Raw genomic sequence first — 27,666 nt, 5'->3', positions numbered from 1 at the left:
ATCACGTCTATCGAGAGGGGACAAATACCGGCAACACAGAAGGGAACACAATCAATGCAATGCACAATATGATGCATGATCATGACATGGCAAAATGAATGTGTTTTGAGCTAATGCAACTAGCAACAGATTAAATGAAGTTGGTTTGAATACAAGATTCAAATTCAAACTCCATATGCGATTATACAAATGCCATTTAATTGATTTGTGCTAAACAGCAGCTATAAGTTGTTCTAACATGCATGAAAGTGGTACAGATGGATTCCTTGAATTTTTCTGATAATTTTTCATATATAATTTATCTCATTTGGAGTTACGGTTGAATTTCTATGAATTTTAGAAGTTTTAGGCATTTTCTGGAATTTCCTGAATAAGATTAAATCCATAAATGATTATGGCGTCAGCACCATGTCACGGTGACGTCAGCAGGGTCAACTGGGCGCCCCAGGTCAAACCTGACGTGTGGGGGCCACACGTCAGTGACACAGGAGCTAATCCCGGTCAAACCCAGCGCTAACTGAGGTTTGACCAGGGGTGGGGCCCTGCTGTCAGTGTCATTAGCCCGAATTAATCTGCCACGTCACCCTCGCCGGAGTTATGCCGGCGGCGACCAAAACGACGGCGGAGCGTTTCGGAAAAACGCTACGGGGCTCCATTTTGAGCGCGGTTTGTTGCTACGGCTTGCTGGCGTTCTTGCGCATCTACTGGTAGCAGCGACAGCAGTTGGGATGGCCTGAGTCGACGGCGACGAGCACTTCCGCGGCGGCCGGAGTTCGGGCACCCGCGGGTTTGGCGTTTCGGTGCGCGGGAGGGGGAGCTGGTTTGTGTGCTGGGCTCCTGGGGGCTTTATGAGCACGGTGGAGCACTCCGTCGTGGGCATGCGCGGCTATGGCCACGGCTGCGCCATGGCCGGCGGCGAGAAGCTCTCGGCCGCGACGGCATCGGTGTTAGAGGAAGAAATCGGGCCAGGGAAGAGGGGGGAAACAGCACAGGAGCTCACAGCGGGTGCAGCGGTGGCCTCGGCGAGCTCGGGGAGGCACCGGAGCGAGCGAAGCATCAAGGGGGATCTCCGGCGGCCGAGGTCGAAAACGGCGGCACTGGCAAGGCTTCAGGGCGTCCGGCGTTGCGTAGCTCAGCGAGGAGGTCGAGGACGATGCGGCGGAGCTTATGGAACCGACGGAGGGGCGAGGGAGGGCTGGTGGCTGCGGCTATAGCGAACGGCGGCGACGGCTGCGCTCGGGGATCACAGGGGAGAGAGGGAAAGAGAGAGCCAGAGGAGGGGGAGCAGTCCAGAGGGAGGGGATGAGGACGCGGAAGAGTGAGGAAGAGAGGCAGGGAGGTGCGTGGCGTCTCCGGGCGTCGAGGAGGAAGCAGGAGGTGGCCGAGGCCTCTCGGGCGTGCGCCACGCCTCGCCTCTGTCCTTCTGGCGAGGGAGGAAGACGTTAGGGGAGGGGGTGGAGATGGGCTGGGCCGCTGGGCCGGTTGGTGGCGCCAGGTAGGCTGCGGGTAAGTGGCCCAGGTAGGTTTCCTCTCTCTTTCTATTTATTTCTGTTCTGTTTTGTTTTTCTTATTTAGTTGCCACTGAATTCAAATTCAAACAATTTGAAAACAGTGCCAAAACTCCCCTGGATATTTTAAGTCACTTAATGGACTTCTTCACAAATACAAAAAATATCTCAGGTCATTTGAAAATATATTCATCATATATTATGAATATAATTCCAAATTCAAATAGAATATGATTTAAATTCAATGCTCAAAATATTCCTCAAAAATGTTCATTATTTTTGGTTTGGTGTAAAACCCTGGCCAAAATATAACCAACATTAGTTAAGGCCATTTTGGAATCATTGAATGCATTTTCCAGGGTTCTTTTGCCCTGCTTTTATTTAGGGTTTTGAGGCTTCCAACAATCCTCAACTCATGTTTCAGAAATTTAAATATGATGCCTGGATGAAGATGCAACTATTTACAAACAATATTCTAGGGCTGTGACAACGGACTTGTCGGAGTAGGAGAGGGGCCCCGTCTGAAGTATGCTTTCGGCCAGCTCCTCGAGCTGCCCCACGGTGGGCGCCAACTGTCGTGGTGGGCGCATGGCAGATGCCAAGGGATGACTAAAGAGAGGAGGAGGCTCGAGGGCGCTGGTGGGCTTCGGAGGCGAGGTTGATATGCACGGGCGCGGGACGCCGGACACACCCAGGTTCGGGGCTCTCCGGAGAGATAACACCCCTAGTCCTGCCGAGTTTAGTTGGATGGTTGATAGTACAATGTCGCTCCTGGAGTTGTATGGAGGGGGAAGGAGGCTGGCCAAGGCTTCGGCTGCTCCTTCTCTCTGGTGTTGCTATGTTGTGGCTAGTCCTATCTTGCTTGCTTTATCTCGTATGGCTTTGCATGCCGGGGATCACACATATCATGCCCTCGTAGGTGTGGACTCCTGGGGGGTTTTATAGATCAACCCACCCAGGGTTACAATGGTAATGTGCCGAGTCGGTGGGTCCATATTGTTGGTGTCCGGGGTACCGGGCTGGGTCCCGCTTGGGAGCTTGTGGTTCGCCGGGTTCCCCTAGGTGCGGGCCTCGCGTGCCTAGGGGGACTGTGCGCCGTCTTGTCGATCGTCATGGCATGGCCGAGTCGAGACGCGCATAGTGTTCTCCGTCAGGCTGCCGCTTGCTGTCGTCAGTGGTGAGGACAGGAACACTATTGCCGTGCCAGCCCTGGTCAGCGGGTAGGTAAGGGGCACTATTGCCACGCTCCGGCTGACCACGGGCATGGGCGGGGGCACTGTAGTCTTGGTCATCGGTGATTGAGGTCTCGTCCCATCTTATGGCCTGGATGGGACAGGAGCTGACCCGTGGCTGGGTTGCCGTGGACGCCATGGGTGGGTTGGCTTGCTGGGGAAGCCAAGGTTGCGCCGGGCTGAGTTGCCTTGCGCCAGCCGCTACGGCCGGGTCGACGTACCTTGCCGAGTCGAGGGTCTTGGCCGGGTTACGCGCCTTGCCGGGTCGAGCGACCCGGCTTGGCGCACGCCGGTTTGCGGGGCGATGCGGGCCCCGCTATTTTTGAAATAGATCCGGGTTCTGTTGCCTGCCTGGGGTTCATCCCCTCGACATGGTAAGCAAAATATTCTTGAGGGCACACGAGAATTTCATCTAGTCACTTTCACCATGTTGGTTTGATTCGTGTTTGCTACTTTGATAATTTGATACGTGGGTGGACCGGTGCTTAGGTGTTGTTCTTACTTGAACAAACCTTCTACTTATGATTAACCCCCTTGCAAGCATCCACAACTACGAAAAAAGTATTCAGATAAAATCTAACCATAGCATTAAACTTTTGGATCCAAATCAGTCCTTTACGAAGTAGCGCATAAACTAGAGTTTAAGCTTCTGTCACTCTAGCAACCCATCATCTAATAACTAATCCACAGTGCATTCCGTTAGGCCCTAATAAGGTGAAGTGCCATGTAGTTGACGTTCACATGACACCACTAAGGGAATCACAACATACATATCATCAAAATATCGTACACATATCAAGTTCACATGATTACTTGCAACAAGATTTCTCCCATGACCTCAAGAACAAAAGTAACTACTCACGAATGATAATCATGCTCAAGATCAGAGGGGTATTAAATAGCATAATGGATCTGAACATATAATCTTCCACCAAATAAACCATACAGTAATCAACTACAAGATGTAATCAACATTACTAGTCACACACAAGTACCAATCTAAGGTTCCGATACAAAGATTGAACACAAGAGATGAACTAGGGTTTGAGAGGAGATGGTGTTGTTGAAGATGTTAATGGATATTGCCCTCCCAAAGATGGGAGATTTGTTGGTGATGATGATGATGATGATTCCCCCCTACAGGATGGAAGTTCCCCCAACGGAATCGCTCCGCCGGAGGGCAAAAGTACTCCTGCCCAGGTTCCGCCTCGAGACGGCGGCGCTTCATCCCAAAAGTCCTCTCCTGATTTTTTCTAGGTCAAAATGACCTATATACCAGAAGATGGGTACCAGAGGTAGGCCGAGGAAGGCACAACCCACCAGGGCGCGCCCGGGGGCACTGGCGCCCCCAGGTGGGTTGTGCCCACCTAGTGGGCCCCTTCTGGTAGTTATTTGCTCCAATAATTCTTAAATATTCCATAGAAATCTCCGTGAAGTTTCAGCTCATTTGGAGATGTGCAGAATAGGTAACTTTGACGTAGCTTTTTCAGGTCCAGAATTCGAGCTGCCGGTATTCTCCCTCCTTGTGTAAACCTTGCATATTATGAGAGAAAAGGCATTAGAATTACTCCATAAAGCATTATTATGCATAAAAACATTATAAATAACAGTAGGAAAACATGATGGAAAATGGACATATCAACTCCCCCAAGCTTAGACCTTGCCTGTCCTCAAGCAAAAACCAAAATCGAAAAACATGTCCACATGCTTAGAGAGAGAGAGAGAGAGACAGAGGTGTCGATAAAAACAAAATATAGACATAGAAGCATCATGTATATTATTATAACAACAACAAACTTTGTTATAGAACTTTCTATGGGGGTACATTACAACAAATCTTCTTTTTCTGCAGCATTGCTTCTATGATCTTAGGAGCACTGGCCGCCATGGCCCAAACGAAAGTCAAAAGACCTCTAGCTCATAGTTCGATTGGACATGTAGGTTATATTCGTACTGGTTTCTCATGTGGAACCATAGAAGGAATTCAATCACTACTAATTGGTATATTTATTTATGCATCAATGCGATAGATGCATTCGCCATAGTTCCAGCATTACGGCAAACCCGTGTCAAATATATAGCGGATTTGGGTGCTCTAGCCAAAACGAATCCTAATATGAAATTGTATCAAATAACTTTTATCATAAAACTTTATCACATAACTTTTATCATATAACTTCTCATGAGCAAGTAACAATTCATCACAACATTGAAGTATAAAGCATAAACTCTATTGAAAACGAACAAACTATGTTCTGAGTCAACTTTGCAACTACAATTCATCATATTTTCAAGAAGGGTCACGTATCAGAGCCTTTTGGCAGGTCCACATACTCAACCATCATATAGTCTTCCATGATTGCTAACACTCACCACATACACATGAGCAAAGAGTTTCAACCGGACACATAGAAAGATAGGGGCTTATAGTTTCGCCTCCCAATGTATTCACCTCAAGGGCGATGTCAACAATAATAACTCATGCCCACTCATATCCAACTGGATATATGTGCCTAGATCTTTCCTCACCACATGGTGCTTACAAAAAGAGAAAATAAATGGAATCGGGAGAAATACCTTGACTCTTGCATAAAACTAAATACATAAAAGTAAAAGATATTCCCTTCGGAGAGGGAAGCAGAGGTTGCCATGCACTTTTTGGTTGTATGCTTGATCTCTTAGTGCAAAAGAACGAGACGCTATATTGCCCCTTATGATAGCAACCTTTATTATGCAGTCTGTTGATTTTATTATTTTGCCATCACAAGTTCGTACAACGCTCAATTTTCTCTTACACTAAATGATCTAACACATTTAGAAGCAATTTTTATTGCCTTATTGCACCGATGACAACTTACTTGAAGGATCTTACTCAATCCATAGGTAGGTATGGTGGACTCTCAAAACAAGATTTGTCCAACATCAACAATTTTGGCATATAATATTTTGATGGGGGCTCCCAATCATAAAAGATGTCCAAGATAGTGTATTTGCATGTGAATCTTCTCTTCCCTTATTATTTCTTTCATGAATTGCATCATTGACCAATGCTATGTTTGTCAATCTCCAATAAATTTTACTACTTATACTTTTCCTTATGTGATTTCATTACTTACCATAAGATTAGCATATGATATTTTTCATTTATTTCCTTTATTTTTATTAGAACATGAAAGTAAAGAAACAAAACTCAAACTACTCTTTATTATATATCTCACACACGATTACATCAAAAGATCACTAAGCAAGCACTCAAAAAGAAAGGATCAAACTAAACTTGTATTCAACTAAATCAAAAAATAACTAAGGTTCGAACTAAAATAGATAAAGGCAAAGATAGTGGTGGTGATACGATACCAGGACACCTCCCCCAAGCTTGGCACAAGCCAAGGGGAGTGTCCATACCAGGAACTCAAGTCTCCTTTGGTGATGAAGATGGTGGTGGTGGTGATGAGGCAGTAGTCTTATCCTTTTTCTCCAGCTTGTGTCAGAGAGTAAAATTATGTATCATCAACTCCTCGTTCTCCATATCAAGCTTTATTATCCTCTTGCATAATTCCTCCTTGCTTTCCTGCTTGAAACAAGGAGAGTCTGGTTCATCTTCATCTTCCTCATCGGTGAACCATATATAGGGATAGGTGTCCTTGAAGATCTTTTTATCCAATGGCTGATAAGAAACTGGGCAATCCTCTTCCGAATCTTGAGATGACATATTTTCTGATCTACCAGAAAAACAACAAGAAAGAAGAACAGAAGATTTCTCCGTAATACGGTGGTCAATACGTCTGGGGGTATATAAAGATTTTTTTATCTTGAGAAATAAGCAAACGGGATAAAAACGGAGTCCGGAAGGTTCCCGAGGTAGGTACAAGCACGCCCTGGTGTCTTGTGCCCTCCTCGGGTGCCTTCCTGATTGTTTCTTATTTTCCTAATTTTTAATATACTAATTGACCCGTTGCGCCAAATGGCGCAGAGACCTGCTGAAGACATGCTGTCGATGAAAATTATTTCATGTTGCAAGAACCTTCAACTAAATCATGCTATTTTTTAAACATGTTTATTATGTTGTTAAATAATAGTCTAGAAAAAGGGAAACTGCATAATATGAATATGTTCAGTTTGAAAATATGGCCACTATGATGAGAGAGTAAAGTTGGCATGGTTGTATTTTTTAGCAATGGGTTTGGAAAAAGAAAATATTTGTGTGACATGAACAAGCCTAGTTTGAAAACATGGTTATCATCATGAGAAACCTGGCCGTGCATCTTTTTCCTGCAAAAAAAGAGGGAAAAAGATAAGAAACCTAAGTAAAAAACATGTCTTTGTTGTGCATATATAGAGATATTTAGCTCAGCCCACGCAGAGCGATGCCTGTGGCCCGTGAGGAGCTGAATATGAAGCGGAGGGGGCGGATCCAGCGGAGACTCTCTATCTCCTTCTTTCTTTCTCGGTTCCTCAGCTGGGTGACAGAGGCGTTTCCTCAGCCGCCGACCAAAGCAATTTCTTACCTCTTTTGATTTCGGATTTGTCTGCATGCAAGGATTTACTTTCCATTCAGCAGAGACCCGCTAAAACCATGTTGTCGATGAAAATGGTTAACATTTTGCAAGGACGTATGACGCACAAATCTATTGAATCCATATGCGCGTTGAAAGCGAAATTCATGTTTTAGTTGGTTTAGTTGTGGGCAAGGACATATGATGACCAAATTTACCCCTTTAATAAAAAAAGAAATGAAGAGTATTGTCTATAATGAGATGTACACACATTTTAATTCACCTCTGAGCCAAATGGCGCAGAGTCCAATTTGATACCACACGCTCGTTGAAAATATTTGCATTTTTTCAATATCTTTATGTTTGAGCAAGCGCAAACACCATGTCAAACCCAAAGTGTTTTGAAAATATTTGACTTTGCTAGTAGAAGTAGGTTTTAGCAATCAGGGTAGCATGCATAGAGCCAAATGGCGCAAGGTATATGACATACATCTTTACCACGAAGATGTGCCGTGATATCTTCCTCTACTTAATTATGTTCAAACACATTTGGAGTTCAAACCCATAATTGGTGTCACATTCCTGAATTAAAACCCAAAACACCCACCTTGTGCAACATGGCCTTTTACAGTGGGAAAATTATTACCACAAACAGAGTCCAGATGTTACATGTTACATAAGACTTTAGCTTGAGCAACTGTCATACAATAGGTATATAAATTTCCTACGTTTAATCACAACAGCAAACAATAACCTTTCCAAAGGGCAAACTCCCTTATGCAGTGTTGTCCTTTCATGTGTTTTAAAAAAGGAACCTTTATTTTATTGGCAAATAAATAGTTTGATGGGAACCAAACATTTGGTAGTAGCTTGTCCCACATCTCAATCTCCTATAAAATGAGCGCAAGCGGCCAAAACACAATTGTTTCGATACAACAACGGTAAAAGAAATGAGTAATCTTCAAAGAAACACAACATTTACATTAGTATAGTAGCTTTTTTAACCATGCAGGTGAATTGTATGTAAACTTTATAGAACAAGGCCAACGCTAAGGAACAACATGTTGCCATACTCATCCTGCTCTCGCTTCTGGTCATCAATCCGGGGAATCAACTCCTGCCAGCGCCTTGAGCAACAACAACGACAGCATGCCCCTTCCCTTCAACATGGAAATCGATCTCAGGATTCAAACAACAGTCAACATCTCAGGCTGCTTAGGGTGGCATGAAGAGTAATATGTCCCATGCTCCTTCCATAAGTTTGACAAGACCAATGCCATCCACAATATTCACAACCCCACATGTGTCGCATCGATTGCCTACTGAGCACTCTCCACTGCAGTTTGAAACCCAAACGCCTTGTCTATGATTTTGATGTCATTGTCCTAGTTTTTTGGGATCCCTGTAATGGATATCCTCAAACGACACCGTTTAAACTCTTCGAATATCACCACTGCTCCTCTCATTGTTCCATCCCCGCCAATCACATAAACCTGTGATTGCCATAAAAGGAATATTCAGATAGGATAGTAAGATCAAGGCCTGAAGAACATGAACAATTGGCATGTGAACCAACACATTTAACATTGTACTTAATTTTTTTGACAATAAAACTAGAGCTGGGACCATATACATCAGAAGCTAGCCCTAGCTTGGTTTGTGAAAAAGGCAAAACCAGTTTCTTATGTGCCTAACACACCAGCAAATAAAACGCAGCCTCCTCTACATGCCAATAGTTCCAAGAAAAAGATTAACCATGAGAGCATCAAACTATCTGCAAACATGAAGGCCCTTGCTTGGATTAGACAGGATGAGTATGCCATGATAATCAAAAGGAACAAAAAGATGGGTTAAAATTTATAGATCAGTGCTAGGAAGATATTGTCTTGAAGAACAGAAAGTAAGAAAACAATAAAGCAAGCAACGAACCTGCAAAAATATCCTCCAAGTTTTGCGTGAAAATCAATCGAATATATCCGTGATCGCATATTTGTCTCTGTCGAGGTACTCTACAGGAAGGTTATCCAAAAAACAGAGTAAAGTTGTTTTTCCTTTTTTGAGAGTTTGATAGCAAACCTACAATGCATCAAAAAGGGATTAGAATTGATAAGAAAAGAAATCTCTGCTACTTTATAGTCAAAGAACATGGTTCCATTGACAAAAATACAAAAACATTGAAATTTGACGGTGTAAGGAACCTGTAGTGATATACTGAGCCATAAACTACTTTACAATGATATACTCAACCATAAACCTGAAGCTCTACTTTGACGCCAATAAATTTATAACTGGGAATGAAGGAAAATGAAATCATATACTCTTAAACATATTGCAGAAACAGAAGCATGAAGCACACTTCCTTGAAATTTGAATACAAGTGAACATTCATTTAGCATATGGAGCTAACATAAACTTAAGCAAGACTATTCAAATGATCATGGTACATGGTGGATTTATGTTACATGGCACATTCATTTAGCATTCAGAGAAAGCTACTTATAAACCTACAGTAGTCAAGACTCTGCACCTACCATCATCACAATTGTGGACATACGATGTGCTATGTATTGTCAGATCTTTCATTCAAATAGTTTGTAGCACTAACAGACATACAAAGGCTGACCCATGTTATTTCAGCCTTATGACTTTTACTTTAGCAGAACACTCATTTGGTCAATCTTAGTAGAAGAGCATCGAAACAGTTTTAGGCGCATCCATTAAGAAAATAATAACAATAGCAACACCTTTAGGCATATAAATTGGTTAGTAAAACATATCTTCTTCGGATTATTCTACCAGGATAGATAATAAAACTTCACCTCTCAGGTCCCTTTTCAACATAATGCCAATATATACTTCAAAATAGCATGTCAAAATTTAAAATATCGGTTGAGATAAAACATGTGATTGATTAGTGTGAGCCACATTGCTTCTATTTTTGAAACAGTTGTAAACATTGGTGATATAGGTTTAGTGACTGTACAGTAAAATGTGTATATCCTATGTCTCAGGGATGTGATAAATTACACTTCAGCATTTGAATAATAGTTTCGAAAATAATAGAAACTTCTCCACTTTGATGTTCCTCAACACAAGGAGCTTGTAACAAATCTGGAACCACTCCAGCCGTATACACGTTAGTCCATGCCAAACATTTTAGCTTAAGAATAATCGTATGGTCTAATATCTTTAGAAATAGCTAAAACTTATTTCTTCTAAGATGGTTACTACAGGTATGAAATCACTCCAGCTATTAGTACATATGAAACTTCTCTAGTGCTTCCATGTTGCCTGTCTGCACACTTCAATTATTTTTTGCAAGAACAAACCAGACTAAGAAAGCATTAGTGTGTTGCATCTTACTCAAGTTACCAGAAGATGAGAGAATGCTTGCCGATAAAAGGGGAGCAAGGATATAATAACCTTTAAACATCCAAGGAAGTAACGTGTAATCCACCCAGCAAGTAAAATAGAGGCCACGGAAAATCTATTCCTCCAAGAACAAGAGGCTAATATACTTTAAGAAAATTGATGGTAAGACCATGCAGTCACAAAGAAATGGTATGGTAGCAACTCTATACAACCTGCTTAACTATTTCCCTCCTCTCAAGCTGCAAGTCTTAACATGGCACAATGGAGGAACACGACGCATTCAGGCATCCAATAGCTCCAAAGTGCACGCAGAATTATAATTATATACTGGAGGCTATCGATTGTCAAATTATTTATTTTTCCACGACCTGTGAAAATCTATTGTAGTGTAGTGTCACATTGCTGGTATAGAAAAGGCTGCTACAATAATGAGAAGATAAATATATTTTGGGACTGCTAGATGGATAAAATCTTGATTTGAAATGTTAGTAGTGAATTTGTTCTTTTGCTCATGATGTGATTTCTTTTGCTAGGACGAATTAAGCCTGGGTAGAGTAGCACATGTGTGCAGGTTTGCCTATAATAAATTAGTCCTGAACCTGAAGTATATATGTTTATTTTAGCACTACAAATAATGTATGAAACTGATATTCCTTTCAAAAGTTTTTGTGCGTTATGTCTCTTCTTCTACTTGATTTGTTCTACATTTTTGTACTGTTGTAAAAAGTTTCTCTACTATTTTATTAGGCTCAGCTAGTGACTTATCTCAGGCATTTTCAACAAGCAGGAGCACTTGTAAGCGTCTACCATGAGGAGGTGACCAGTACTCGAACAACTGGATACCACAGGAGGAGGTGTAGACAGATGAACATAATATTCAGGTTGACCTAACCATAACAACATTTTGGCCACTGATATTTCGCATCAAACACCAGCAAATTCTACAAATACACATATCAGAAAGTTCTTCTATTCAGTTACATAATCTAGAAAGGTTAAACCAAGTCATAGAAGCTCACCTTATATAATGAATAGCATCCATCGTGTAGCTTTATCAACGGTACTGTTCAACTGAGAATCAGAAAATCTAGAATGATAAGCATAATCAACTTTGTAGATAAGCACCAATAATTCTGTGGAACCCAAAACTTCCAATACCTGAACAATCCAAACAGCAACAAAATAGAAAATGGCCATTAGTTCAACAAATGTGAAGTACTGAAAGGCCTAATTCTGTTGAAATTTTTGCCATGATTAAATATAACTTCTGATTAGCATATTTAGCAAAAATCGGAATTGTCCAGGAACAGTAAAATATGTATGACAACTAACAAATGTAAGGTTTCACAGATATTTTTTGAAATAACAATTCAGGGTTATGATTCATTGTGTAGAAGGTTCACATACTTCTGAAAAATATGATCCAATGAGTCTGTACTAACCTACTGTAGAACAAATATTTGGACGACACGTAGCCCTACCATGCTGGAGATTATGCTACATCACACTTTTGCTTCTTTCCATCACGGATGCAATTCACATTGAGAAAAGCATCTAAGCATATTGAGGATGGAACTCGACGAACTCAACAGAGAATGCAAATACAAATTATTAATAGTGCCATATATATATAATTAGTGCAAATTCAGGAGTGAGTTCACTCTTTTTTTATCAGACTATTATGTGAGAAGGTGAATGATATAATGCATAAAAAACAATAATCAATGTAAGAAAGCAAACCGATGTGCAAGGGCGGTTTAACTCTAAATCATGATTGTGTAGGATGAATGTGCCTTCATAAGTCAAACAAAATCAGTGTTCCAGAGGAAGCAATAGGCAAAGATAGAGGACACCTAATTGGCTGCTGAGGCCATGCCATGTTGCACCGCCCCATGTTTGACTTTCCTGCCGAGTCGTACTCCTTTTCATGTTCAAATAACCAGCTGGGTAGCAAGATCGCTTAAACCCACAACTCAACATCAAGATGATCAAAAGAAACAAACAAGTAACAGGACCATGTGTGATTGCTTACCTAATTAGACATCTATATAAAACAGAATGACATAGCTAACCTCCTCAGAGAACTATGGATGCCTATGCAACCATGGAGGCATCCATACTAAACAGCAACTGAAAACACTTTTACATAATAATCACTGACAAACAATCAGTCCAGAATCTTAGGAAATACCAGGAAATAAGGTACATCTTACATATGTCAATAGAAGATCAGAGCAGAGGAGAATATAATGATCATTCGGCGCTTCTTCATCTGCGACCTCACACATGCACGAATGTGTCGACAAAGCACAACATGCTGCCATGGATTCCAAAATAGATATAACGACGGAGACAAGAGTGCACATCCTGTTCAAATGGAACCACAAAAATAAGCAACATAATAGAAGTAGTAAACAACATTTAGGAATATCCCTATTTTAGAAAGAATAAGGTTACTCAACTTGCTAATATTCCTAAACAAAATCGAGACACAGAGTCGACCTTTCTAGTTCAAGTAAAGATGATTACGGATCCGGACTTCTAGCTAGCACACACCTGAAGAGCCAGACATGGCAACGATGCATCAATATATACGCATATATATTCCCTAAATCCAGGGGCAGTAAAATGAGAACACTCTTTTCGTTACCCATTTCTAACCTTTACACTATCCCGCAAAGAAAAGAGGCTAGCTAAATGATATCATACTCTCTGATGAGAGTGATATTAACTAAACAAAGTACTAATGTCAGGTTGCTTGATTAGTTGAAGGAACACTTCATACAACCACATAAATAATAGAAGGCACGTATGTGACGACTCCTCTTTGCTGGTTACGATTAACCAAATATACCAAATCAGTTGCAGCACGGGGATGTCAGCAAACTTGACACAACTACATTCTCTGTACATCATATATAAGAACAAGGTGAAGCACAAAAAGAGGTTATTAATTACCATTAGAGCCATTGGAAGAAGATCACTTTCGAATCTGATGAACGTGGTCTTCTATGTCAGATCTGCACACGTCAAGTTCAAAAATCCAAATATTAGCAAAGTAAATTATGAGTGAGGAAGGAAGTGAAGGAGAAAGAGTGGAGCACCTAGTTCGCTGCTGGCCTGCTGTCGGTCTACAAAAAGAGGGGTACACTTTTTGTACCCCTATAACTGTGCACGGGCAGTCCGAGCCACGGACACCACTGCACCGAGCAAGGCAAGGGAGGTGAGCCAAGGTAAGGCCGAAGCTCGAAAGGAGCAGAACGACGCCAAGACCAAGACCACGAAGAGCAAAGGGAACGAAGCAGACCCCCCCGGCAAGATCCTTGCCGGGGGACGGTTTTAGCAAACCCAGCAAGGCCCTTGCCGTGGCGGCTCGCCCCACACCTACAGAGCGAATCACCCTTGAGTCCACTGCCCCCATGGGGCAAGGATTCGGGAGACATCCCCGTGGTGGCATGCAGATCTTTGTGAAGACATTCGAGATCAGATACACACTATAGAAGATGACGACCCTTGGCGGGATCCCAGCCAAGGAGGACCACAAGGCCCCCGGCAGGAGCCTTGCCAGGGATGATAGCAGGCGCCACGACAAGACCCTTGCCGAGGCCCCGGCAAGACCCTTGCCGGGGCTACGGCGAGGCCCTTGCCAAGGACTCCCGTAGGGCCACCATCAGGCCTACGCCAATTCCAACCTCTACCACCGTTCGCATGCAGCTGCCGACCCAACCAGTTGGGCAGGCACCTGCATGGCGGCAAGCGGATCTTCATGGAGACCCACCGCTGCGCCACCTCAGCTACCTGCCTGCCTACATGGCACCACGAGCACCGCTGGCCAGGGCGTGTGTCGACACGAAAGGGATCGGCGACGAACAAGTCTGGGCTCTCCCCGTCCCCGATAAAGCAGGGACACCTAAGCACGACGCATTAAATGCGCCTTGTCATGTAATGCGAGGGATAAACTCGCATCACTATGCCCTTTCCACCTCCTGTGTGCCACTGTGGCAACCCCTTTCCCTATAAAAGGAGGCCCAAGGCGACCAGGAGGGGGATTCGCCTTTTTGGAGCTCCTCACGCCCCATTGCTAGCTGAAGAACACAGATAAACAAACCATCAAGGCAGGAGTAGGGTTTTACGCATCCTCGCAGCCCGAACCTGGATAAAAGAACCCGCGTGCTATCTGTTCGATCCGCCCTTCTCACAACCCCGCGCCCCGCAACCATAGTAGGGATTCTCGTGATCCCATAGGTGTCGTCCTTGCACCGACATCTTTGGCGCGCTAGGTAGGGGGCGCAGTTGTGAGAATCGGCTCTGGCAGTTAGTTCGACGCTTCTTCATCGTCATGGCGCCCAAGAAGAAGATGACAGTGGCGGTTGGCCCGCCGGGAGCCGGACATTCCGTTCCGACGTGGTCGAGCAGCGGACCGGTCGCGAAAAGGACCCGGGGCGCCGTTCGCGAACACCAACACCGTCCCAGCAGCCGAAGTTTGGGAGGCGGCGATGTTCGTGCGCCTGGTAACGGGCCGCACGCCGCCAAATCCAAAGACGGAGCCAGGCTCTCCGCGGGTGGCGCGGGGCCTTCCAGGATCGCTGCCACCCCGCCCGAAGGCAACGCGAGGGCTTCCAAGACTCCCACGCTGACACCGACGGCGCGCTCCTCTCAAGCGGCACGCGACAAACGGCGTAATCACGCCGAGGACCTCGGGCATCGCCACGGAAAGAGCCCCGAGCGCCGTTCCCGGGATTTAGAAGACCTGCCTGCCCGCCGAGGCGCTGGTGAGGATGGCGTGCGACCGCGGGGTTGTGATGGAACTCCTTCTGACATGGTCAGAAGTCGAAGCGCGTCACGATCCGTGCAGGTTTCGCTGCCACCAACGCCAGCGGAAGCCCTGGCGCGCGCGCAGTTGCTCCTCGATTTCCCTCCCACTACGGGGAAACTCGACGAATGGAGAGCCACCATCCGAAGCCTTGTTGCGATGGCCAACAAAGATGAACCGAGTCCGGTGGAGCCCCCGGGTCGACGCTCCGACGGAGTCCCACGCACCAGTGGCAGGAGAGCCAGCGGCGCCGCGACCACGGTGCACTCGCCTCCTCCACGCCCGGTACCGCGAACGCCAGCCCGTCGCGACGTCACGGGCGACGAGATCTCCGTAGCATCGTCCGACCCGCGGGCCCACTTTAACCAACGCCAAGTTCTTCGGGAATGAGAACATGAAGACGCTCGAACCACTATCGAGCGCCGGCACAGAGCGCGCCACCAATCATATAGGCGAGCAGGGCCTGCTGTGAGCCACCCAGCACCGGGGAGCCCTGGAGGCCTACCTTACGAGGTAGGCTGTCCGGCTTTTACCCGTGAGCTGCGGCAGTTCCAGTGGCCCACTCATCGCACCTTCAAATCCGACGTGGGCGAAAAGTACAGTGGCAAGACCCATCCGTCCGAGTTCCTCAACGTCTACACCATCGCGATGCAAGCTGCCGGAGCCCGCGACGATAAGGTGCTTGCGAATTACTTTCTGTTGGCTCTTAAACCCAACGCCATGTCATGGTTGATGCACTTGCCGGTAGACTCTATTTCCTCCTGGTCGGATTTGTGCCATGAGTTTGTGGGCGCCTTTACTGGAGGCCACCAAGCCCATGGCCAAGCAAGCAACCTGCACGTCATTCCCCAGAAGGGAGGCGAGAGTCTCCGCAAGTATATTCAGAGGTTCAGCCGGGTATAGTACAATATCCCTGATGTTCACCCTGCCACCATCATCAGCGCGTTCCACCAGAACGTGTGTAACCGCAAGATGCGCGAAGAGCTGGCAATGAACAAGGTGAGAGATGTAGCAGAACTCTATGTTCTTGCTGACAAATGTGCCTGAGCCGAAGAGGGAAGGAAGTACCCCGGTGAAGATGCCGGCGTGGAAACTGACTCCTCAGATGAGGATACTGCCGCCCCGGCGAAGAAAGGCCGGCGCCGCAACAGGAAGCGCAAAGGAAAATCCGTGCTTGTCGTCGAGGGATCCGAAGACGCCGGCTCCACCAAGAAAACTAGGCAGATGACCCCGGCAAGGGGGTTGCCGGGTGTGTCGCCTCCCAGGCCTTGGCGGCTGCCGAGAAGCCGGGAAACTCCGACAAGCGATACTGCAAGATCCATTGCACCAAGGGCCATGCTCTCCAGGACTGCCGGCAGGTTGAGCTCCTCGCTGAGAAGCAGAGGGCTGAGTATGAGAGGCGGGACAAGGAGAAAGGCCCAGGCGGTGCTGAGGGGTCCGGCAAGAAGCGTGACGGCCAGGCGGGCCGTCGTGGCAAGGATAAGCAACAGGAGAGGCCCGCCCGGGGCCATGACAGAAAGCCAGAAGACGATGATCACGAAGAGGACGACGAGTCCGGCGACCAAGAGTTTCAGAAAGCTACAGAGGCCATGTGCATCGACGGCGGCGCCTCGCTGCACACTTCTCACCGCCGGCTCAAACAGTGGGCGCGAGAGATTACAGCGGCAGAGCCGTCGTTTGATGCCCAAAGGCCGCTGAAGTGGTCCAGCACACCTATCATTTTCGACACTGAGGACCACCCTGATCGCACTACTGTGGTCGGGTGCTTGCCATTGTTGGTTTCACCAACAATACATAACCTCAAGGTGACGAAGATGCTAGTCGATGGCGGGGCCGGTCTGAACTTGATCTCGCCTGCCGTGATCAAGAAACTGCAGATTCCTGATGGAGACCTCAAAGAGACGGGCACGTTTCGGGGGGTCAACCCGGGAAGAAGCCAACCCAAGGGAAAGGTCACGCTGCCCGTGACTTTTGGAAGCGACCTGAACTTCAGGACGGAGAGGATCGTGTTCTATGTTGCCAAGATCCCCTTGCCCTACAATGGGATCCTTGGCCGCCCAGCGCTGGCCAAGTTCATGGCGGCGTCACACTACGCCTACAACACCCTGAAGATGCCAGGACCTATGACGATCATCACCATCCCCTCCGACAAGAAAGATGCGCTGGTTTGCGCTGACCAACTATACCAGCAAGCAGTTGCAGCAGCTGCCGCCGCTAGGGCACTTGCTCCTGCCGCTGGGACCCCGGGAGGGAATAAGAAGAAGAAGACCGGTGAGACCTCGGCCACCCACTCCGGCAAGCGCACCTCTTCGGAGTGTAGCGCTGCCGTCGAGTACGTGCCAGAGAGCTCCACCGGCGGAAACAAGAAGCCCAGGGCCATACTGCCGGGAACCAAGAAGGTCTCTGTCAATGAGGATGGCACGGGAGGAGCTTTTACCATAAGCTCCACCCTTGACGACAAATAGGAAGACGTGCTCGTCACCTTCCTGCGGGCGAATGTCAATGTGTTTGCATGGCAAGCTTTCAACATCCCTGGTGTTCCCAGGGAGGTGATTGAGCACCACCTTGCTGTCTGCCCTCATACGTAGCCCGTCAAGCAGAAGGTCAGAAAGCAAGCTTTGGGACGACAAGAGTTCATTACTGAAGAGATCCGGAAACTGGAAGCAGCGGGTTTGGTAAGAGGAGTGCTCCATCCAACGTGGTTGGCCAATCCAGTCGTGGTGCGCAAGGCAAATGGGAAGTGGATACTATGTATTGATTACATAGATATTAATAAGGCTTGCCCTAAAGACCCCTTCCCGTTGCCGCGCATCGACCAGATTGTTGACTCCACGGCTGGGTGTGATCTGCTGTCATTCCTCGACGCCTACTCCGGCTACCACCAGATCTTCATGACAAGAGAAGACGAAGAGAAAACGGCGTTCATCACCCCATGTGGTACGTATTGTTTCATGCGGATGCCTTTCGGGTTGAAGAGTGCTGGTTCGACGTTTGCAAGGGCGGTCCAGATTGGTTTTGAACCCCAACTCCATAGAAATATGGAAGCTTATATGGATGACATAGTGGTCAAAACCAAGGACAGGGCAACCCTCATACCAGATTTGCAAGAAATATTTGCAAACCTGCGCAAGATCAATCTCAAACTGAACCCTGAGAAGTGCGTCTTTGGCGTCCCGTCCGGCAAGCTTCTCGGGTTCTTGGTGTCACAACGTGGGATAGAGGCCAATCCGGACAAAATCAAAGCTATAGAGCAGATTGAGGCACCCAAGCAAATCAAGGATGTGCGTCGGCTTGCTGGTTGCGTCGCCGCCATGGGCAGGTTCATTTCCAAGTCTGCCGAGCGCGCCCTTCCCTTTTTCAAGATCCTGAAGAAGGCGGGCCCGATGAAGTGGACGCCAGAAGCCGAAGCAGCATTGCAAGGTTTGAAGAAGTACCTCTCTTCTGCGCCAGTACTAGTTGCGCCTAGGCCGCAGGAACCATTGCTGCTATACCTAGCGGCAACGGACCAGGTGGTCAACGCCGCACTAGTGGCGCAGAGAGAGGTTGATGACGAGGTTATGGCAGCGCCAGAGCCCGACACCACCAATGCAGAGACGACACATCCAGTTAACGTGCCGCCGAAGAAGAAAATGATGCAGCACCCGATCTACTTCGTTAGTTCCCTCCTGCAGGGGGCTAGATCGAGGTACTCCGGCGTGCAGAAACTACTCTTCGGCCTTCTTATGGCCTCGAGGAAGCCGCGCCACTACTTCCAGGCGCACAAGATCATTGTCGTCACTCGCTTCCCTCTGCAGCGGATATTGCACAATTCGGATGCAACGGGAAGAATTGTGGAATGGGCCCTGGAGCTGTCCAGCTTTGGCCTCAAGTTTGAAAGTACCTCGACAATTCAGAGTCGAGTTCTTGCGGAGTTCATTGCAGAATGGACCGCAACGCCTGACGAAGAAGCCCAAGAGACTGCTCTCCCCGGCAAGGAAGCAAGTTGTGACTGGATCATGTACTTTGATGGAGCTTTCTCCTTACAAGGCGTCGGGGCTGGCATACTGCTTGTCGCGCCCACTGGAGAGCACCTCAAGTACGTGATCCAGATGCACTTCCCCAGGGAGGTGTCAACCAACAATACGACAGATTACGAAGGGCTGCTTGCCGGTCTTAGGATCGCGGTGGACCTCGGAATCAAGAAACTCATCGTCAGGGGGGACTCGCAGCTTGTCGTCAAGCAAGTCAACAAGGATTACCAGAGCCCGTTGATGAAGGCCTACGTCGATGAAGTGAGAAAGGTGGAAGAGTGTTATGACGGTATACAGGCTGAACACGTTCCCCGAGCGGAGAACGATATCACCGATTACCTGTCCAAACGCGCTGCCCTCAAGCTGCCTGTGGAACCAGGTACCTTTGTGCTTCAGCTAACTCAACCATCCGTTGATCCATCAACAGAGCAGAATAATAGGAGGAAATCAGGGCCCAGCAAGTACTTTCCCGCCGAGCTCCCCGGAGCCGCCGGCAAGGATGTTGCCGAGGATACTGAGCCCGCCACGAGACGACTGGCTTCGGCGGAGCGTCAAGCTCTTGCCGTCGAGATAGCCGCTCCTATAGCGGAGGAAATGCCTTTATCCCTCGCCGTCGAGCCCCAGGCTCTAGCATGGGCACAACATACCGTCCGATTCCTCCAAACAGGGGAACTTCCTGAGGAGCAGGAAGAAGCGGAGAAAGTAGCCCATCGCTCTACCATGTACCAGTTCGTCGATGACGTCCTGTACAGAAAGAGGCCGAACATTGTGAAATTGAAGTGTATCCCTCGAGAGGAAGGACTGGAGTTGTTGGCAGAGATACACGGAGGCATATGTGGATCCCACATTGGGTCAAGGGCCCTTGCCGGCAAGGCATTCCGGCAAGGCTTCTTCTGGCCCACCGCCCTCCAGGATGCGACGACACTAGTCACCAGGTGTGAAGTGTGTCAGTTCCATTCAAGGAAGCTCCATCAGCCGACCCAAGCCCTTCAAACCATTCCTCTCTCCTGGCCCTTCTCGGTCTGGGGGCTCGACATACTGGGCCCTTTTCCCCGCGCTGTCGAGGGCTTTGAGTACTTGTACGTTGCAATCGACAAGTTCACAAAGTGGCCAGAGGTGGAGGCAGTGAGGAAGGTCACAGCTCAGTCAGCCGTCAAGTTCTTCAAGGGACTAGTGTGCCGTTTTGGCGTGCCTAACAGGGTTATCACCGACAATGGCACCTAGTTCACAAGCCGCACCTTCATGCAATATACCCAAGACCTCGACAGCAAAGTCTGTTTTGCTTCCGTTGCTCACCCGCGAAGCAATAGTCAAGCTGAGAGGGCAAATGCTGAAGTACTGCGAGGCTTGAGGACCAAGACCTTTGACAGGCTGCACAAGAGTGGAAGGCACTGGATTGATGAGCTGCCGACGGTTCTTTGGTCGATCAGGACGACAACAAATCGAGCCACCGGCCAGACACCTTTTGCCCTGGTATACGGGGCGGAAGCAGTTCTCCCCACTGAACTCATATACGGGTCACCTCGAGTGCTCGCTTATGATGAGCTTGAGCAAGAGCAACTGCGGCAAGATGACGCAGTGCTCCTTGAGGAAGATCGTCTTCGGGCGGCTGTAAGAGCAGCACGCTACCAGCAAGCCTTGCGCCTCTACCATAGCCGCAAGGTTCATGCCCGGAACCTTGAGGAAGGCGACCTTGTCCTTCGGCGCGTTCAATCGGCCAAGAATTCCAACAAGTTGACGCCAAAGTGGGAAGGCCCTTATCGGGTAATACGAGTCACCAGGCCCGGCGCAGTCCGCCTGGAGACCGAAGATGCTGTTCCGATGAGTAACTCCTGGAACATTGAGCATCTTCGCAAGTTTTACCCGTAAGGCGCGGCTTGCCGGGCCCCCCGGCAAGCCACCTTTTGTACAAGCATTGCCGATGATGCATGTTACCCTTTGTATAAAGCCAGGCGCAGACCCTGAGCATAAATAAATGAAGCGCTGGCGCCCTAAGTTATAGCATGCATGCTAGGTCAAGTCTCGTCCTTGGTTAGGGTTGATAGTGCTTAGCGGCGACTATCCCCTAGCTTAGAGGTTGAGTGTGCGTCTCTTTGCCGATCTTTTGTCTTCTTTGGTTCGCAGGACTCACAGATATCCTTGTCGGATCACTTGGGGACGAGAAAGAAAAGAGGGACAGACTGGCATCTAAACCCCGGCAAGCCAGTATTGCCGGGGGCTCCGAGTACAAAGATTCGCCTACGACAAACCAGAGTTGCAGGGGCTACAACTTCAGATAAGTTCTTCATCCCTTATCATGCATTCCCTTATGGACTGAGGGATGTGAAACCTCGTTTTTTCACAAAGCTACCGTGCTCCCCTAAAAACTCTAGGCCCTAGGGCTCGTTCCTGGGGCCAGGTTTGGTCGTAGTCGCGGCAGCAAAAGAATGAAACGAGGAGCCTGAACCCACCTCATCCCTGCCTCCGCCAAAAGCGTGAGAAAGGTCGAGCGAAGTGGGAAGACGGGAGGGCCTGTTGCCTGGCAAGGAAATGTTTATCTTGAGATATCAAGGATTTACTCCTCATCGTGGGTTCTACCCGCAAACAAATGACCCGGCAAGCATCCCCTTTTCATTAAAAACATTCCACTCAGGTACATCCCATAGGGAATGAAAAACATGAATGGTGGGATTACAAGTTTTAAAATCAGCTAAAGCCTAAAGGCTTATAAACTAAAAAGAGATAAGGTGCCCATAATCCCTTTCTTGTCCCTCTCCTCAGGAGGCAGGTCAAGGAGGCGAAAAGGGCAAAAGGGAGCGCCTAGGTGAGCTACGGGTGGCAGGAGGCACCAAGAGAACATCTCGGTGACCGTCCGAAGGCTGGATGGTGATGGCAGCGCCGGAAGCAGAGCTCGAAGATGAGGCGGCAGGACGTCAGCACGCGTCGAAGGCGTCGGTGCCCGCGTACTCTGATTTGACGGCCTTGCCGCCCGCCCTCTTCCTCTTCTGCAACCTCCCAACGCCAGCCGCCCAAGGAGACGACCCCATGAAGTTCAGGAAGCCGGCGACACGGATGATGGGATCGCCGGTGCCACACGGAGCGGCGCCTGACACCTAGTCGGACCCGTCATCGTGCCGCCCGCTACCCTCGTCGTCGCTGCCGCTGTCCTCCTCATCACTCCCGCCCGAGGGGGAGTCTTCGCTATCAGAAGAGCTCTCCACGCAGCACCTTGCCCGAGTCCCGAAGCACCCAAAGACCTTGACGGAGAGGAGGCCACCCTCCATCAGCTTGAAATGGAGGGTAAGCTCCGCCGTCAAGCGGTGGATATGAGCGAACGTCTTCCACCCTCGTCCAAGATACATCACGTGAGGGGCTGGGAAGTCGACGCGAGCTCACATACCGCTGATCCAACAGCCCCTCATGTGCAACTGCAAGGACTCCGGTGGATCCAGCTCCATCTCGCTCGCGAATGGAGTCGGGAGACGAAGACGACGGCGAGGCGACCGGCACAGCCTGACGAAGAACTCGCAAGGGTCATCCCCAACATGGCCCTCCATGGGAGGAGGAACTACTGGCGGAGGCGGGACCGGCGCGCCGCCCCGTTCTCCTCTTCCCTAAGCGCCTCGGCCTCGCCCACGGCCTCACCCCCTCCCCTTTCCCCTCGCGGCTGGCTCTGCCACCACGGGTAAAGGGGAAGGGAGGGCGCGTTGTCGAGCAGCGACCCTCGCCAAGCTGAAGAAAAGAGAAGATGGAAGAGTGCGGGACTCCATTTCCTTCCCCCCCGGCTCTTTATGAAGAGCCAGGATGGGGGATCAGCCACCCCACTCAGCCAATCAAGACATGGAAGGCACACGGAACTGGGACCAACTCGCTGCCCCGGCCCGCGACGGCCGGTTCCCCGCCTCCACCGTTCGCCACCCTGAGCGCGTGAGAACCACATAGCGGGCATGCAGGACCGAGGCGACGGGTGAGGTGACCTCTCCTTACCCCATGATCGTGGGGGGTGGGCGCCTTGAAGACCACGCCCCGGCCCCATTCAATGAATGGGTCGAGCCTCCACGCCTCCCTCTGTTAATGGGGAAGGCGCGAACCGCCCCCTTTTACTACGACGTGACGCATGCGCGCAGAGCTCAGCCCCATGCATGCCGCCCACGTCACGCACGCCTCCCCACGCCGAGCCATGCGCGGGGGGCATGAGAAGCAGAGCGCGTGAAGAAACTTACCGCGGCAAAAACTACCCCACCTGCCCGCGCACCGTTTTTGGGCCTAGCCCAACGACGCGATTGCGCTCACGTGTGGCCCAGGCCCGGGGGATCATGTCGGTGTACAAAAAGAGGGGTACACTTTTTGTACCCCTATAACTGTGCACGGGCAGTCCGAGCTACGGACACCACCGCACCGAGCAAGGCAAGGGAGGTGAGCCAAGGTAAGGCCGAAGCTCGAAAGGAGCAGAACGACGCCAAGACCAAGACCACGAAGAGCAAAGGGAACGAAGCAGACTCCCCCGGCAAAATCCTTGCCGGGGGCGGTTTTAGCAAACCCGTCAAGGCCCTTGCCGTGGCGGCTCGCCCCACACCTACGGAGTGAATCACCCTTGAGTCCACTGCCCCCATGGGGCAAGGATTCGGGAGACATCCCCGTGGTGGCATGCAGATCTTTGTGAAGACATTCGAGATCAGATACACACTATAGAAGATGACGACTCTTGGCGGGATCCCAGCCAAGGAGGACCACAAGGCCCTCGGCAGGAGCCTTGCCGAGGATGATAGCAGGCGCCACGGCAAGACCCTTGCTGGGGCCCTGGCAAGACCCTTGCCGGGGCTACGGCGAGGCCCTTGCCAAGGACACCCGTAGGGCCACCATCAGGCCTACGCCAATTCCAACCTCTACCACCATTCGCATGCAGCTGCTGACCCAACCAGTTGGGCAGGCACCTGCGTGGAGGCAAGCGGATCTTCGTGGAGACCCACCGCTGCGCCACCTCAGCTACCTGCCTGCCTACATGGCACCACGGGCACTGCTGGCCAGGGCGCGTGTCGACATGAAAGGGATCAGCGACGGACAAGACTGGGCTCTCCCCCGTCCCCGATTAAGCAGGGACACCTAAGCACGACACATTAAATGCGCCTTGTCATGTAATGCGAGGGATAAACTCGCATCACTGTGCCCTTTCCACCTCCTGTGTGCCACTGTGGCAACCCCTTTCCCTATAAAAGGAGGCCCAAGGCGACCAGAAGGGGGATTCGCCTTTTTGGAGCTCCTCACGCCCCATTGCTAGCTGAAGAACACAGATAAACAAACCATCAAGGCAGGAGTAGGGTTTTACGCATCCTTGCGGCCCGAACCTGGATAAAAGAACCCGCATGCTATCTGTTCGATTCGCCCTTCTCACAACCCCGCGCCCCACAACCATAGTAGGGATTCTCATGATCCCATAGGTGTGGTCCTCGCACCGACACCTGCGTTGCTCGAGTCGCCTCCAACAGGCACGTGTTGTCCTCCTTATACTCCAGATGCACGAGGCCATTGGAGGAGAGATGAACTCCTGCTTCCTCTCACCTTCCCACCGCCTGTTCACCTCGAGCTCCTTGCCTAGTGGAGGGTGGAGGCAGAGGTGGCGCCTCATGGCGCAGAGGAGGCGACGATGCGGTGGCGCGACAATTCGACCTGCCGGCTGCCGGCATGTGCTCCCGAGTCCCGCTCCCCCTTCACCTCATGTCCTCCCCGCTCCATCCTCTCCCATGCCGCCGCCCCCTCCCCGCTCGCCTCGACGACCTCCTCTCCTCCCTGTGCCACTGGTCCCCTCCTTTCTCCTTGGAGCAAAGATGCCCCAGTAGGGGTAGAACATCGGGGCTCTCCCTGACCTCTCTTCTCCTTCCTTCTCTCTCACATCCTCCCCCTAATTTCTTTGCTTTCTCGATCCGCAGCAGCAGCGTCTCCATGGACGTCAGCAGCAGCAGCATCTCCGGCTTCCTCCTTCCCCTACATCCCCACCCCCCTCCATGGGAGATGAGAGGACGAGCGCGCGGGAGGCGGCGAAAGTGGAAGAAGGATCCAGGAGTGGATCAAGCCACCACCAACCACTAGGTCGCACCTGACCTCGCCGGCGCCGGTCGGTGACCCTCTCCCGTCCGCCACCGGGCCTCCCTCCTCTCCTTCCTTCTCTCCCTCTCTCCCATCTTCTCTCTCCTGCAGGGAACGATCCATGCGGTCGCCCTTTGCCGCCGCCACCGGAGAGGCTCGCCTCCACGGCCGCACGCCTTAGATCCGGCGGAAGGAAAAGGAGAAAGAGACCCGCATTGTCCTGTTCTTCGACGGCGGCGACATGCACACGAGCGATGGGAAGGCGAGGAGGAGAAAAAGGCGAGGTGCTGGAGGAGGAGCCGAGGGTGACGGCGGCGTCCTTGGCCGAGCACACGCACGGAAGGGAGAGGGAGGGGTGCAGCGGCTCGTGGGGGTCGAGGGGAAGGAGAAAGGTGGCTAGGGTTCCTTGTTTGGTGGCTGGGGTGGGGCGAGAGCCGCGAGACGCGGGTGATTGGGTGCGGAGCACCCGAGCTGATTGGGGCAAATCCTCCTGCATGCGGAAAGGGCCAACCCAGCCAACGAGCGCCCGACATGAGCCCACCAGTCATTGGACTATGAAAACGACCGCGAGGTGAAATTAGGTTTGACTGCAGGTGAAGATCCGACGGTTCAGACACGCCAGAAGCCAGATCGGACGGCCGACGAAGGAGCTAATCAAGGGAGCATCCTGGAGGTGAGTTGGCTAGCTTCTGTTTTGTTTTAAATTCCAAAACTGACAGAAAATATTCTTGTTGATTTTTCGGAGTCCGTTTACTTATCGTATCACGTACCTCCTCTTTTTCGATTATTCTGGAGTGTTCTGGAAGGTTTCTTTTACGTGTTCCTCCGGTGTCATTGTTTGAATAATATTACTTTCAACGTTAATAGGCGTACCTGAGATATAATGTTTAATTCTTTGCCCATTGACCACCTTTGGGTTAGTACCTTCGGAATTATTTATTTTAATGGCTCTAGAACGATAAACCTCCACGATGATATATGGTCCTTCCCATTTAGAGAGGAGCTTTCCTGCAAAGAATCTGGAACGAGAGTTGTACAAAAGAATATATTCACCAACTTTAAATTCCCGCTTTTTGATTCTTTTGTCATGCCATCTTTTAACCTTTTCTTTAAGCAACTTGCCATTTCATAAGCTTGGGTTCTCCATTCATCTAGTGAGCTAAAATCAAATAACCTATTTTCACTGGAAGTTTGAAATCATAGTTGAGTTCTTTAATTGCCCAATTTGCTTTATGTTCTAACTCAAGAGGCAAATGACAAGCTTTTCCATAAACCATTTTGTAGGGAGACATACCCATAGGATTTTTATATGTTGTTCGATAGGCCCAAAGTGCATCATCCAATTTTTTAGACCAATTCTTTTGGGACCTATTAACAATTTTTTTTGTAATATTAGCTTTATTTCTCTATTGCTAAGTTCAACTTGACCACTAGATTGTGGATGATAGGGTGATGCAATTCTATGGTTAACATCATACTTAGCAAGCATTTTACGGAGAACACCATGAATAAAGTATGAACCACCACCAGTCATTAAATATCTAGGGACTCCAAGCCTTGGGAAAATAACTTCTTCAAGCATTTTAATGGAAGTGTTGTGATCAACACTACTAGTTGGAATAACTTCTACCAACTTAGTGACATAATCAACGGCAACTAAAATATGTGTATACCCATTAGAGGAAGGAAACGGTCCCATATAATCAAAACCCCAAACATCAAATGGTTCAACAACAAGTGAATAATTCATAGGCATTTCTTGACGCTTACCGATATTACCAATTCTTTGACATTCATCACATTATAAAACAAACTTACGGGCATCCTTGAAGAGCGTAGGCCAATAAAAACCAGATTGCAATACTTTGTGAGCAGTTCTATCTCCCGCATGATGCCCTCCATAAGTTTCGGAGTGACATTTTCGTAGGATTTGTCTCTGTTCATGCTCAGGTAGACACCATCTAATAATACCATCTACTCCTTTATAAATATGTGGGTCATCCCAAAAGTAATGTCTTAAATCATAGAAGAACTTTTTCTTTTGTTGGTATGTGAAACTAGGTGGTATGTATTTAGCAAAAATATAATTAGCATAGTCAGCATACCAAGGAGTGTTATGAGAAACATTTATTGCAACTAATTGTTCATCATGAAAACTATCATCAATAGGTA

The 27,666-nt window shown here is 48.9% G+C and overlaps 2 long non-coding RNA genes across 3 annotated transcripts; both read right to left on the bottom strand.

Annotated features, from left to right (window-relative positions):
- Positions 1–8,641: 8,641 nt before the first annotated feature.
- Positions 8,642–11,760, bottom strand: LOC123065385 (uncharacterized). 2 transcript variants are annotated; one of them, XR_006431011.1, is made up of 4 exons: positions 11,628–11,760; positions 9,166–9,312; positions 8,936–9,010; positions 8,642–8,729 (listed from the first exon to the last, which is right to left on the bottom strand). It is a non-coding gene; the product is annotated as an uncharacterized lncRNA (long non-coding RNA). The 2 variants fall into 2 exon arrangements; XR_006431010.1 differs by lacking the exon at positions 11,628–11,760 and having other exon boundaries at positions 9,166–9,425.
- A 1,396-nt stretch (positions 11,761–13,156) lies between these two features.
- LOC123065384 (uncharacterized) lies at positions 13,157–24,932 on the bottom strand. The gene is made up of 3 exons (XR_006431009.1): positions 24,870–24,932; positions 13,713–13,728; positions 13,157–13,628 (listed from the first exon to the last, which is right to left on the bottom strand). It is a non-coding gene; the product is annotated as an uncharacterized lncRNA (long non-coding RNA).
- Between the last annotated feature and the right edge of the window lie 2,734 nt (positions 24,933–27,666).

This window comes from Triticum aestivum, chromosome 3B (genome assembly GCF_018294505.1).
Source record: "Triticum aestivum cultivar Chinese Spring chromosome 3B, IWGSC CS RefSeq v2.1, whole genome shotgun sequence".
NCBI lineage: Eukaryota > Viridiplantae > Streptophyta > Magnoliopsida > Poales > Poaceae > Triticum > Triticum aestivum.
The sequence above is the reverse complement of the archived record's forward strand: the minus strand, read 5'-3'. Positions and strand labels throughout refer to the sequence as shown.